At 47.9% G+C, this 12,265-nt stretch overlaps 1 protein-coding gene across 2 annotated transcripts in view; it reads left to right on the top strand.

Annotated features, from left to right (window-relative positions):
- The first annotated feature begins 5,161 nt into the window (after positions 1–5,161).
- The window catches only part of ABAT (4-aminobutyrate aminotransferase), a 57,062-nt gene continuing 49,958 nt past the window's right edge, over positions 5,162–12,265 (top strand). The window contains exon 1 of one of the 2 annotated variants that reach the window (XM_084536868.1): positions 5,162–5,228. The gene's annotated coding sequence lies outside the window, so the exon portion shown is untranslated. The remainder of the gene's footprint in view (positions 5,229–12,265) is intronic. The other variant, XM_084536867.1, reaches the window with a different exon arrangement.

The raw sequence follows: 12,265 nt of genomic DNA, 5'->3' as shown, positions 1-12,265 counted from the left end.
AATTCCAACAGGTAATGTTCTTTGATTTTTGCCAGTCCTGTCTTATAAGTGATTTTTTGCTGTGTGTTTGATGCAGTTTGCCATGATTCTAAAATCATAAAAGAGAAAATACGCTGGGGGCAGGGGAGTGTACTGGTGTGTGGACAGCGCTCCAGTATAAATTGCATGTGGCTTTCAGGTCCTACAGAAAAGTCAAAGTATTCAGCATCAGTTTGGATTGTCTTGGACTTGTGAGCTACAAGGAAAGAGTTTGCACATTTTATTGTCAAACACTTAAGAGCTCTGCTGGCTTACTCATACATTTCTTTTTGATCACCTTGTAGTGAGTAGGAAAATAAAAAGGTTTCTTTTTTTATTTGCAAACCAGTAAATGTTCCTAGTCTGTGTCACCCATTTCAGCACCAAATGTTTCTACTCTTCTGTGGAGTTGAGACTGGAAAGGTTTCACACACAAAACCGCCTTACTCCTCAGCTAAGTAAAGGTGGTCGGCTCCTGGGACACCTCTGCTGCTGGCTGGTCAGCCAAACACGTGGTGAGGGTGGAGGGCAGCCTGCACAACCCCTGCAGGGCAGTGCTTCTGGTGAGGGAGCAGTGTCCTGCTTCTGTTGGGAAGCAGAGTAATAGTAGATACGATCTTCTGGTAGGATTTTGGTTGGAAACAAACTGACTTTTCTTCTGTCCCTCATCTGTTTTGAAATAATACGCCTGTCCTTGGTCCCCATGCTCAGATGAAGATGCCTAGCATCCCTGTCTTTCTCTCTTAAAAGGAACACAGATGACAATTCTAGATACTGGTCAAAAGAAGAATTTGATGTGACGTTTGAATGAGCCCTGCAAGTTGGTAACGTTTCTTTCTTTTCATTCTTGGTCAACGTGAAACTCAGCAGCTCTGTTGTGAACTCCTGTTTGCGAAACTAAACTTCAGTGTGTCTTTTTGTATTAGAAAGAAAAGTTAAATGAGATAATTGCTTTATTAGAGGCATTATAGATGTTTATTAACTTAGTTCTCACATGTAGGTGGCTATTCATACATCATACTTGCAGCTCCATCTGCTGTGCAACACTTTGAGTCAAAACATTTTGCAGCTTGTTAAACACCCTTGTTGTTAAACACTCTGTTCTTTTCTGTTTTAACAGTATTGTGGGTTTGTGTAACAGTTTAGGTTGAATACACAGTTCTGCACTTCTGACTTGCAGATGTGTGTGTTAGAGATGAAATGACTGTGGAAATAATCACAAGAAAGGCAGTGTGTATTTACTAACTTTTTAATGGTACTTTTAGGATGCTGCCTCCAGCAGTTTGGGATTCTCAGGCAACATTTTAGGGAGTAGCGGACATAAGGTCTGGTCTGTGCTAGGAACTTGTCATTTGTTAGAAAATCAGAGCTTAAAGTGGAGCTCCAAGTTATAGCAGCTAAATTTCATGAGATCAGCTCTTTGTTGTTTTAACTTGACTGTTCTGGTGAACTTTCACGTGCACCACTGGTTCCACTTGGTTTGCGTTTTCACCAGAGACTTGAGGGTCTATCCCTCACGGCTGCCTTTCTGTTATTTTTCTTTTTTTTTTCCTCCGTTCTTATGGTTGAATTTCTGTTTTGCAGTGTTTGTTTTTTTTCCATTGTGGTGGACATCTTCATGAAAACTGAAGAAAATTTTGTGAGCTTGAGATTTGTACTCTGTTTCATGTAAAGATCAATAAGCCAGTGGACTCCAGCATCTTTCCTTAGAGAGCCAACGTAATGCTGGACTGTCTCCAGTGGGGTAGCACAATGTGCTCGGAGTAAATTGTGAAATCGATTGTTTCGCAACAATAAAAATGACTGGAGTTGATTTTGGAAAACCTTAAGTGTACATTAGCAGAGACCTTGCAGTATTAAATGATGTTATAAACATCCATCTTGCTGTTTCTGAAGCACAGACCTACCTCTTGCTAGAGATCTTAAATAGAATAAAGAGAAGGGAAATAGCAAAGTGGATAATACAATACATACACAATAATATAACACATATATAATAATACAATATAATACAATACAATAGTGCAATATTAATTACTGTATTTTTCCTGGTCCTTTACAAATAAATCATGTTAATTATACAAATAGAAATGAGAGGAGTCCTGGTGAGACAATGAGATTCCCTGAAATGAGGGGGAGATTCACAGAAAGAATCAAAGAAAATCCTAGAAACCAGCACAGGGAATTAATTCTTGGAAAGCCAGTGGGACTTAGAGGGGTAGGAGCAATCCTACAGAACTGAGGGAAATCTTAGAAAGTAGCACTGGGCTTTCCATTAAAAGCCAGGAGTTGGGGGGATCAGGGTGGGGGGTGCAGTCCTACACAGCAAAGTGGGGTTTGTCAGGAAGCAGCACAGGAAACTCCTAGGAAGCAATGGGATGGGGAACTTCTGAAAACAGTAGGGGAAATTCAGGAGCCCAAATTTCTAGATTATGCATACAAGTAAACAATGTATGATTTATTTTTTTTCTTTAATGTCCTTTTATGTAGAGGTAGCAGCCTGCTAAAAGATGAAGATATAAGTAATTGTCTTTTTGGAGAGAAAAGAGGGTAGGTTGCTGGGGACAAAATGAGGAAGCAAGTCCTCTGTTTTATTCCATCTGTGCAGTTGCCTCATTCCTTGCAGTGAGAAAGGCACTTTTGGAAGCCGATTTCCACGTGTGCTGAGGTTTGGCTTGCTTGCCTTTGAAGATCCCTAGTTCAGCTGATGGGCTATGGGGCTGTAGCTGAGCCACACACAGCCTGTGCCTGTCTGAACTGTGATCACTGTAGGGTATGCATCATGTTTTGCTCTGTTAGCTACAGGTCACAGGTACAGTCTTAAATCATGCTTTATTTTGATATAAGAGTAGGCAGCTGCAGTAGAAGCAGTCCTGCTTTCAACCCCCTTGGACTTTTTTTTTTAATTATTATTTTACTTGTATATTTTCCACTTCCATAATTTTGGTTATAGCAGTTTTGCAATCTGAGTCAGTTTTCGAATCCAAGGGCATCTAATTGCAGGTGTATTTCTCTATTAGCTCAATGAACTAATCCAGCTGACTCCTGTGTTCCTGTACAAGGTCATCAGCAGAATTTTGTTGCTGAGGTTACAACGAGCAAGCAGACCACGTGTTCTGAAGACAATGGATTGCTGGGTTGGCTTTGGAGTTCCACGAAACCATTCTCCTAACAGGTGTGGATGAATGCACCAGCACATGGCATTTTAGGAGCTGTATTACTTGTAGTCAGATTGCCAGAAGTGCTGATGCCAGATGCTGCTGTTGCTTTTAGAGGCAGTTTTGGTGCTGAGTGTTGGGTCTAGAAAACTAAAGATTGCTTCTGAAAGATGGATATTGAATTCCTCTGTATCTGCTTGTTGTGAAATGTTAAGAACAGTTGCCTGTCATAAACTTCAAGAGATTTTTTTGAATATAAAAGTAAATTGAGAATTATTCTCTTTGTGCTTATGAGATGTCTTTAAGTTGCAGTTCAATTTGTGAGTGTGGTGGTGGTGGTGGTAACCTGGAAAACACAGCTGGCAAAAAAAAAAAAAAAAAAAAGCTTTTCTGTATATTAATCCCAAAGGGAAGGGACTGAAAATGTGTTAAGACCCATGTGATGTGACATAGAAAATTGGGAAGGAATGAAGGTAGGAAGTAATACTTGTCCATTTCTCCCTGCATTTTGAAACGTGATTTCGTTCATTTGATGACACGGTCAGTGAGAAGTTTATTATGGTTTAGCAAAAACAATCAGGCTCAAGTCTTGAATGGGATTTGTGAAAGCTGCTGCAAAGAAGCTGCTTCTTTTCTGCTTCTTCCGTGTCTAGTTCAAGTCCTGTTCCTTCCTCATTTTTTCTTACCTTCTAGAGAGAAGATTTAGTGGTTTTCACGGGACAAAATATAATTTGTTGATTTAATGTGCTGTTACCTAAAGACTGACCAGGTGAGCACATTGTGTTGTGCACAGCTAAAAGAAAATAAAGAGAAGTCCCTAGCTTATACCACACTGAAAGCTGGTGCATTAGCAGGGTGAAGGTTCATCCTGAAGGTCCTGCCAAGAGAGGGCCAGAACTCTGTGGCGTTTCCAACAGGTCAGTCAGGTGTGTGGGTACAGTGTGTTGCCTCAGAGGTGGCTTCTTCCAGCAGATGGCACATGGAGTTCCCTTTAACAATACCATCACCCAAGTAAGTCACAACATCTACATGTGTGTGTGATTACAGATTGCTTGCCTAGGCCGGTCTGAGAAGTGTGGAGGAGGAGATGTAAAGGGACCTTCAGCAAGCTGAGCGTGCTCTGTCAGCTCCTGCTTCCTTTGTAGGAGGGCTTTTCTGAGGTACAGGTAATGGCAGTAAGTTGTACTGTGTAAAAGTTATCTTCGTTTGACGGGTGGTCTTTTTCACTGGTTTCTTATTATTAGTAATAATTCCAAAAGAGCGTGAGTCTTGTTTTATGTTTTTGTTCCAAGGGTTTGAGCAGATCAGGCAGTGCAAATAATAACAGCACCAGCCATAAAGAAAGTGTGTTCTTTGGAAAAAGAAGACAGTTTAGCAATGTATGGCCCAAAGATGCCTTCCCAGTCTCTAAGTGCAGCGTGTTGCTAGCACAGGAGCCTGTGCCGTGTGCTCCCTTGGGAGCTTTGGTTCAAGCGGATCAGCTCTCCTCCGCTCCTCGAGAAATGCCGTTCGTTTTCCCGTTTGACTGGGGGGGAAATGCAGTGGGTCAGATGGGGACTAGTGAGATGGCAGTTGATAATTATTGACATTAACTCCTGCCTCAAGGCTGAGGGCAATAACGCGAGGTTGGCAAGCAGGCGAAGGGTGATCTGGGCAGAGGCAGCGTGAGGGGTGCTGTGAGGAGCAGGGGTCGGGCTGGCGGGCAGCGGCCCAGCCGCCGGCTCCCTCGCAGCCTTGTGCTGCCGGCTGGTCCTCGCCGTGACGGGCTGCGAGGGCGGCGAGAGCTCTGCCCGCAGGGGCCGGCAGCTGCTGGAGGCGAAGGGGCCGGGGCGGCTGAGGGGGCTGCGGGGGGGGCGCGCTCCCGCTCCTCCCTCACGGCCCCTGCGCGCCTCCGGGGGCGAGCCGGAGCCGCGCCCCCCCATTGGCCGTGGGGGGCGGTGGCGGCGGCAGCGATTGGCTGCGGCGCGCCGGGGCGGGGCGGGGCGGGACGCGGCGGCGGGGAGCGAGCGCGGGGCCCGGCGCGGGCGGGAGCTGCGGAGCCCCGCGGGTGCGGTGAGACCCGGGGGGGGGGCGGAGCGGGGCGGCCCCTGCGCGGCGGCCATGGGGGAGGGGGGGCGAGGGCGAGGGCTGCGGGGCCGGGGGGAGCCGCGCCGGGCTGCGGGGCTCGGGGCTGGGGGCGCTGCCCCGTGTGGCCGCGCTGGGAGCCCGGAGCCTGCTGCAGCGGCGGGGCCGGCGGCTCCCTGCGGCCCCGGGGGCGAGGCTGGGGGCGAGGCGGCTCCCCCGTTGGCGCTCCCAGTCTCCGGGCGCTGCCGCGGTCGCCGAGCCCGGCGGGGAGCGGACTGTGCCCCGCGGTCCAAAGGCGGGGCGCGGGCAGCAGCAGCCGCCGGCAGCGTGCTCGGGAGCCCGGACGAAGCCCGGCGGTGCGGGAGAAGGTTCCAGAAGGGTTCCCAGCGCCGCACGGAGCGGGCCAGCTCTGGAATCCCGCTAACACCGCGATATTCTGCACCCCTGGAAAACGGGGGGTGCGGAAGACAGCTGGAGACACAAGAAACCCCAGCTGGAGCTGCGCTGGGTTAACGCACGGGCTGACCGCTTGTACGGGTTGTGGGGATGAGGCACGGCACAGCTGTGTCAGGGCCCGGGCAGTGCTGGGTTTGGGGACACGCTGTACAGCCAGGGGTCTGAGTGTCCGGGGGCACTGAACTGGACCAGAGGGTGGAGGTGGAGGTGGGCGCACAGCGGGCGGTGAGCTTCCGTGGGTGCCCTGCTGGCAGCTGTGCTGCCCTCAGAAGAGGAAGGTGTCCAGACAGGGGCTGTGTTGGAAGCGGAGGGGAATGGGGATGCTCAGAGGGCATCCACACTGGCTCTCGCTGGACCTGACGGCACCGTGGTTGGAGCGGTGCTTGGCAATGAGGTGTCGGAGCAGTTGGCACACAGGGCTGCCCTGTGTCAGCATGCTCAGCAATAGTGACCTGTGCACGTAGGCAGCAGCTGTGCCAACGGCAGTGCTGGTTGGGCTGACTCCTGCCAACTTTGTGCAGTGCTCCAGCAGCTCCTGGTTTGTGCTCCAACTGCTTGGGCTGGGATGAAAGCAGCTCAGGTCGCATCACGGCACGCAGCTCTACGGCCTTTGCCCTGTGCCTTGGGAGGCTGTAGCGTGAGAGTTTGCAGGGTTAGGAGGAGCTCGCAGCTGGCGTAAGACAAATTGGGCTGGCTCTTGGCCTCTCAACTCTGCTCTGTGTCTTCTAGGACTGATGGTCTATTTAAGCAACACTGAAAAAATGATTAGCTGTTTTCAAGTACAAGCTAAGATTCCCTTCCTTTCTTAACAAAATGGTACCAGCCTGTGGATATCTCAGGAATAAAAGTGCTGTTTGATAGTGATTATGGCCATACTGTACAGACAGTTCGGCATTCGTTGTTTATTTACAACAACAAGAGCAAAAACGGTTGTATCTTAAAGTCTTAATGTACTGGCTGTATATCAGAATTTTTTTTTGAATTGATGGTTCTTTGAACTTGAACAAATCTCCCTTGTTCTTGTCTTTGCCTTTGTGTGCAAGGGGGAACATGGGGAAGAAAGGAGTACGTCTCAATGGGGTCATTCTGCCGTAATTCTCAGATTTCATGTAAGACATTTCTGCTCTTTATTGTTTTCAGATATCAATTGATTTGTTCATGTGTGTTGCAAACTTCCAGTTTGTGCGTCATTTTTGCTCGAGCAAGCTTTGCAGTAGTGCCTGCTCTTCCTTGAAGTTCTCTACAAGTGCTGAGGAGTTTTTCAGGTGCAATGCTGAGTCTGAATCCAGAACCGAAGTACCTTATCTGCTTGGAAAGAGTAAATAATAGAAAAGAGCTGGACTGTGTCTTCCATCAGAAGCAGGGCAGCTGGCACTGGCATGCAGAAAGGTGTGAAACTACTGGTAAGCAGGGCCAAAAGCCACATCAGGAGCACAGCAGCTTAAAGGCCGCTAGCACGAGGCACAAAAAGTGATCCACTGGCACCAGGTATGGAAGGATGAATGTGCTTTAAAGCTGGTGTAATGGATTTGTCTTCCAAGAGGCTGCAAACACCCGGTTCCTGTTCCCAGCTGATCTCCGTTTGAGTTCCTTTTATCAATGAAGAAGAGGTTGCCTTAGGCTGGAGCTGCAACCAGCTTAAAAGAGATAATTCTGCCAGCAGCTGCTGTGTGGCTTGAAAGCCATGTGTTACGTCCCCGTCCCCTCTTTGTTTCTGTATTTTGTGATCTGTTTTGTCAAATCCCAGGCCTGTTTTCTGAAATGACGGCTGTGGGCCAGGAAAACAGGGAAAGTGATGTTTTCTTAGCCAGATGGTGTTTGTGCAAAAATAACAGTATTCTGGGGGGTTTCCAGAGCATGCAAAGCGTGCAAAATGGGGAATATTGTCCTAAGCGGCTTCTGTGGCTGTCAGACTCCTGTCTGATTGGTGGGAGTGGAGTTCTGTGCTGTGTCCTCAAATTACTTTGCTTATCTTTCCTTTTGCAAATATTTTACCGTTCCTTCCCTGTGTCTTAGGGAGCCAGATGCTAGAAATTCAGTAGAAGAACGAGGGAGGAACCTCAGTTGTGTGTTGTCAGCCTTTCGTACCTCGGTTGAAAAAATCACACCTCTTGCAGCATGGAGTTTATGTCCTTCTGTCTTAGTTTGTGGATTTGGAGTATTTTTCTGTTTTGTGCTTGGCAGCTTCTCAGTTGTAAACCCTCATGAGGAGAAGAATGCATGTTCTAGCTCAGGCTGAGCAGTCATTTCCCTGTTTGACAGCTGGTCTCACTTAGGCGCCTTTGTGAGGGCATGCTGGAGTTGGTTCTGAAAGCTGCACCTGTGGTGTTAGGGACACAGTCCTGCCCTAGTGATGAACTTGCTTTTTAAAAAATAGTAGAGCTGCACTGTGCTAGTCAACGTGAGAAAGCACTAAAACACTCAGCTGAAGTGTAGCCTTCAGTGAGCAGATGCTGCCAGCCTCAAAAAAAGGGCTGGGAATGGGCTCCCTTATTCAGACTCAGGTGATTCTGCTTTATGATGCCTGGTGCAATTCCTTGAGAGGTGCTCTTGGTTTTAGTGCAAGAAAAAAGCATTTGTGTAGATGAGTGCTTATTGTACTACCTCAACATTTCATTTGAGTCTCTGGCTAAAAGGCAGTGCGGCAAGGCACGAGGCACTTCACAGACAAAGCTTCAGCTTGCGGAGTTTCTCATCCAGATTTTGTGATATCACTGAAACAATTCAGCATTGGCAGGGAGCAGAACTCTTTCAGATGTGTTCATCTTATGACTCTTGTGAAGCGTTGCCATTTAAAAATTAAATTTTAATTCTTCTGTTGGTTCTGGGGGTGGGTTAGGGTAATGCAGCTTGCTAGGGATTTCTTCTAAGAAGTCAGCCTATCTCAAGTACTCTTTGGATGGCAGGATGAAATGCCAAGCTGTCCTGCTGGCTGTCCAGCTGTAATTCTGAGAGTAAAACCACTTCTAAACCTGTCTCTAGTTTCCTTTATCTTGGAGGATTATTTTTAAGCCTTCTTTCTGATGGAGCATTCCTCATCAGACCCAAGCAAAATTCAGTTTAATTTTTACAAGTGAAAATACGTTGCTTCGCAATGTCGTACCTGTATGTAGTTTTGTTTTATGTTGGCGTGGTTTAAGAATGTCCTCAAAATGCCTCGACTTTGAAACCTGGCACGTCTCAAGTACCCTTTTTTTTGGAATACATCCCTAGCTAGATCTGGGGCAGGAGACTGGCGAGGATAGTGAGGAGACTGAGCGATCATTCTTTAAGCAATTCTTGTCTGGCACCTGCTGAGAGACTGGCGGAGGCCAACCAAGCCCTGGCCGAGCATCGCAGGTACGTGGTGGTTCCCTAGCCCCAGGGGGCTGCTGTTGCTGCTGTTGCAGGAAAAAACCCGCACAGGCTTCCCCTGGCTTACAGAGCATCCCTGGTTGGTGCTGCCTCTCTCATGAGCTGTTTCTCAGAGTCCCCTGAGAGGTTTGGATTTGGGTTCCTGGTTTCAGACCTGCTCTCCATTCTGCACTGCCAGTGCAGGTTTTGTAGCTCTGTCGGCTGTTTGTGAGCGTGGGTGCTGCTGTCCCCAGCAGCATCTTTCTTTTAAGACTTCTTGTCTTAAAAGCAACTGGTTCAGTAGTACTGGTTACTACACTAGCATCAACGGTACGGTAGCAGTCACTGGTTTTTCATTTTCTGTGTCTTAGATCTGTTCTAAGGACTCTCAGCCCTACCTGTCCGTTCTGTAACTAGGTGCATTTGACTAGAAGAGCACTGCAGGAGGTGGAGCTGCTCCTGTGGAAAGGCAGCAGGACGGGTGGCCGTGCAAGAAGCGCCGAGGAGAGGCACTGTCCTGCCTGTGCTGCTGGCTGGCGTCAGCCCGCAGCTGCTGTATGCACAGGCATGGAAGAGTGTTAACGGGGGGCAGGCTTCTACCACAAGGTTTTCTTTCTGGTTGTCGCCTTTTTTTTTTTTTTCTTCTTCTTTCTTTGAGGGTTTCTGTTCTTTTCCTCCCCTCGTAACCTTAGTTTCATCTCTGGTTCCTCACAGAGCAAAGCAGTGGGTGTTGGAAGAAGACCTCAATTAGTGCCGATGTTTTCATCATCTGTTTTTGATGCTTGGCTCAGTTCTCAAGTATCCAGCTTCCACCTGTAAGCCTCGTAACAGGCAAAGAACAGTGGCAGAGAAAGTCTGTGCCCTGGTGCTGGAGGCTTCCATGCTAACGTTTTTGCCTGTAATCCTGGTATTAAATCAATCCTTCGTCTTCCTCTTCCCTACCCAGCATATGAACAGCCCTGTAGATGTTTTTGCAAATGCTGTCACCTTTTGCCCTTCTAGTTCTTTGCTTTGTAAATGAAATAATGCAATCATAGAGGCTTGCAGAAGCCCTGGAGAGAGTAGGAAAAAAACAGCAGTTGTGGGGAAAGGAAAGAATAATATCGCTTGTTTGTATTTGTATGTCATCAAGCTCAGTCTTGATTAATGACTTTGAACATCACAGCAGCGTGCCAGTTTTGGGTTCCTCTTTTAGCAAAGGGTAGAGCGTGTGGAGACTCTTGGCAGCATCTCTTGACAGCAAACAACTGAAATCCAAATTCAGAATTCAGAGAAATGTGAATGTGAATAACCAATGTTAAATATCTGCAGTTTGGTGTCGTTTATTAACAGTGATTTTTTTTGTGTTGCGTTTCCTCCATATCCGTCTGTCCGGCTTTCCTCACGTTAGGTGCTGAACAACCAGCTGTCCTGCCTGTCATCTCTCTCTGCCTCTTGCATGGATGACACGGGGTTTTTTTTGCCAAGTGCTTGGCTGAGGCTACTGTTGTGATGTGCACTTAATAACGGAGGAAGTTTGTACTGACGCATTTTGACCATCTCACCCTATAAATCTAATGCTAAACCTCGGTGGGGATTAGAAAATACAACAGGTTAAAAAGCTATTTAGAAACCCAGGCTGCTCTTGGGTGACCAGACAGCGATTGGTTCCAGGGCTTGGGCTGCACCTCTTGGAAGGGGCTGGCGTAGCTGCCCTAACATGGGGCTTGTACCTTGGCAGCTGAAGAAAACCCTGAGAAGGGCCAGCTTCTGCTGCTGGGGGAGGCAGTGGTGGCGCATGGAGATGACAACGAGCGGTGCTGGGGGCTTGGATCGTGATGCTGTAGGACCTGCAGCTGGGAAGATCCCGGCAGCCACCCGGGCGTTGCAGGAGCTATAGCTGACAAATCTCATTGTGCTTCTTCCTTCCAATTGTAGAGTCTAAAACACCAGCTCTTTTAGAAGAGCCTTTTAGCAATAGCAGTGACCACCTGCTTAAATCCTGCCTAAGGTTTGTTTCCACTTGGCCAAGGCTGTGGTTGGAAGCTGCCCCTGCTGACGTGACCTGCAGTATGTCCGTTTGCTCATCTGACCATTGTGTGCCCGTGGATGAGCTTAGAGTTTGTTCTTTGCTTTTCTCTAGACCTTGGCATAGTGTGACTCTGTTCAAAACAGTACGAGCGTGGCTTCATGGCTAGCTGGTATTCCAACCCGGCGTGCAGGGTGGTGGCTCTCCTGCTCGGACGTCGTGGTGCCCGTGCTGCTCGGCTGCTCCTGTCTCTCAGGTGCCTCCTCGTCTCCTGGGAGGAACAGCTGGATGCTGCTGAGGGTTTGGTGGTGTCTCCTCTCCAAACTGGGACGTTCTTTGGTGGGGATGGGAGGCTGCAACCGTGCAGGTGACAGAAGAGCAAGGTGAAAGTGGGGCTTTCCTTAAAACAGAGGCGAAGGAGATGCAACTACCCTTGCAAAGCATAGGGCAGGGCAGGTTTCCTGATGCACACGGAGCAGCTGCAGAGTGACTGACCCTGTAGCAGGGAGGCAGGTCTTCACCAGGACAGCAGCTTCAGCATAGCAGAACAATGGTGAAGAAAGAGGGGGGAGAAAAAAAAAAATCATTTTCCTGAATGCTGCCTTAATTACCTTTTCACTGCAGTGGTATCCCGCAGTCAGATAGACCAAAAGAAAAAGAAATAATCGCCTGTGCAACTCTGTAAGTCCTTGGAAGCCGGGGTAGATCCTGTGGAGGCAGAGGAGAGTAGAAGAGAGGAAAACCCTACTAGGAAAAGAACTGGAAACACAGAAGGCTGAAAAACAAATAACAAGGAAGGAGGGAAGATGGGAAAATGAGTCTTCCAGGTCCTGCACGCATTAAATCATCAGAAAAAAAGGCCTGTCCTTATCTGTTCTCCTTCCATTTGGGTAGTCCTCTATTTCTGAAATTCCTGGGCTAATTGTGTAAAAAGTGTAACGACCCAATGAACTTCTGTTAGCTTAGAGGTCCCTAGAGATTTCCTTTTTAGATTTCTTTTCTTAACACTTTTCTTAACACTTGTCCTTGCTGTATGCTGAGGAATTAATCCAGCTGATTTTTTTTAAACCAGCTGGTTTTTTTAAGCAAACCCAGGGTTGGTTGGGTGACACCGCACGTAATTTCTAGAGGCAGCACTTACATAAAGTGTATTTGCATTGCAGTAGTCGTGCTTTCACCCATAACTTTTACTTCTGATCTTGCAGCACGAAGTAACGTGCAGATAATA

This window comes from Aythya ferina, assembly GCF_964211825.1.
Source record: "Aythya ferina genome assembly, chromosome: 15".
Taxonomy (NCBI): Eukaryota; Metazoa; Chordata; class Aves; order Anseriformes; family Anatidae; genus Aythya; species Aythya ferina.
Note: the sequence above shows the minus strand (reverse complement) of the source record. Positions and strands in the feature narration are given on the sequence as shown.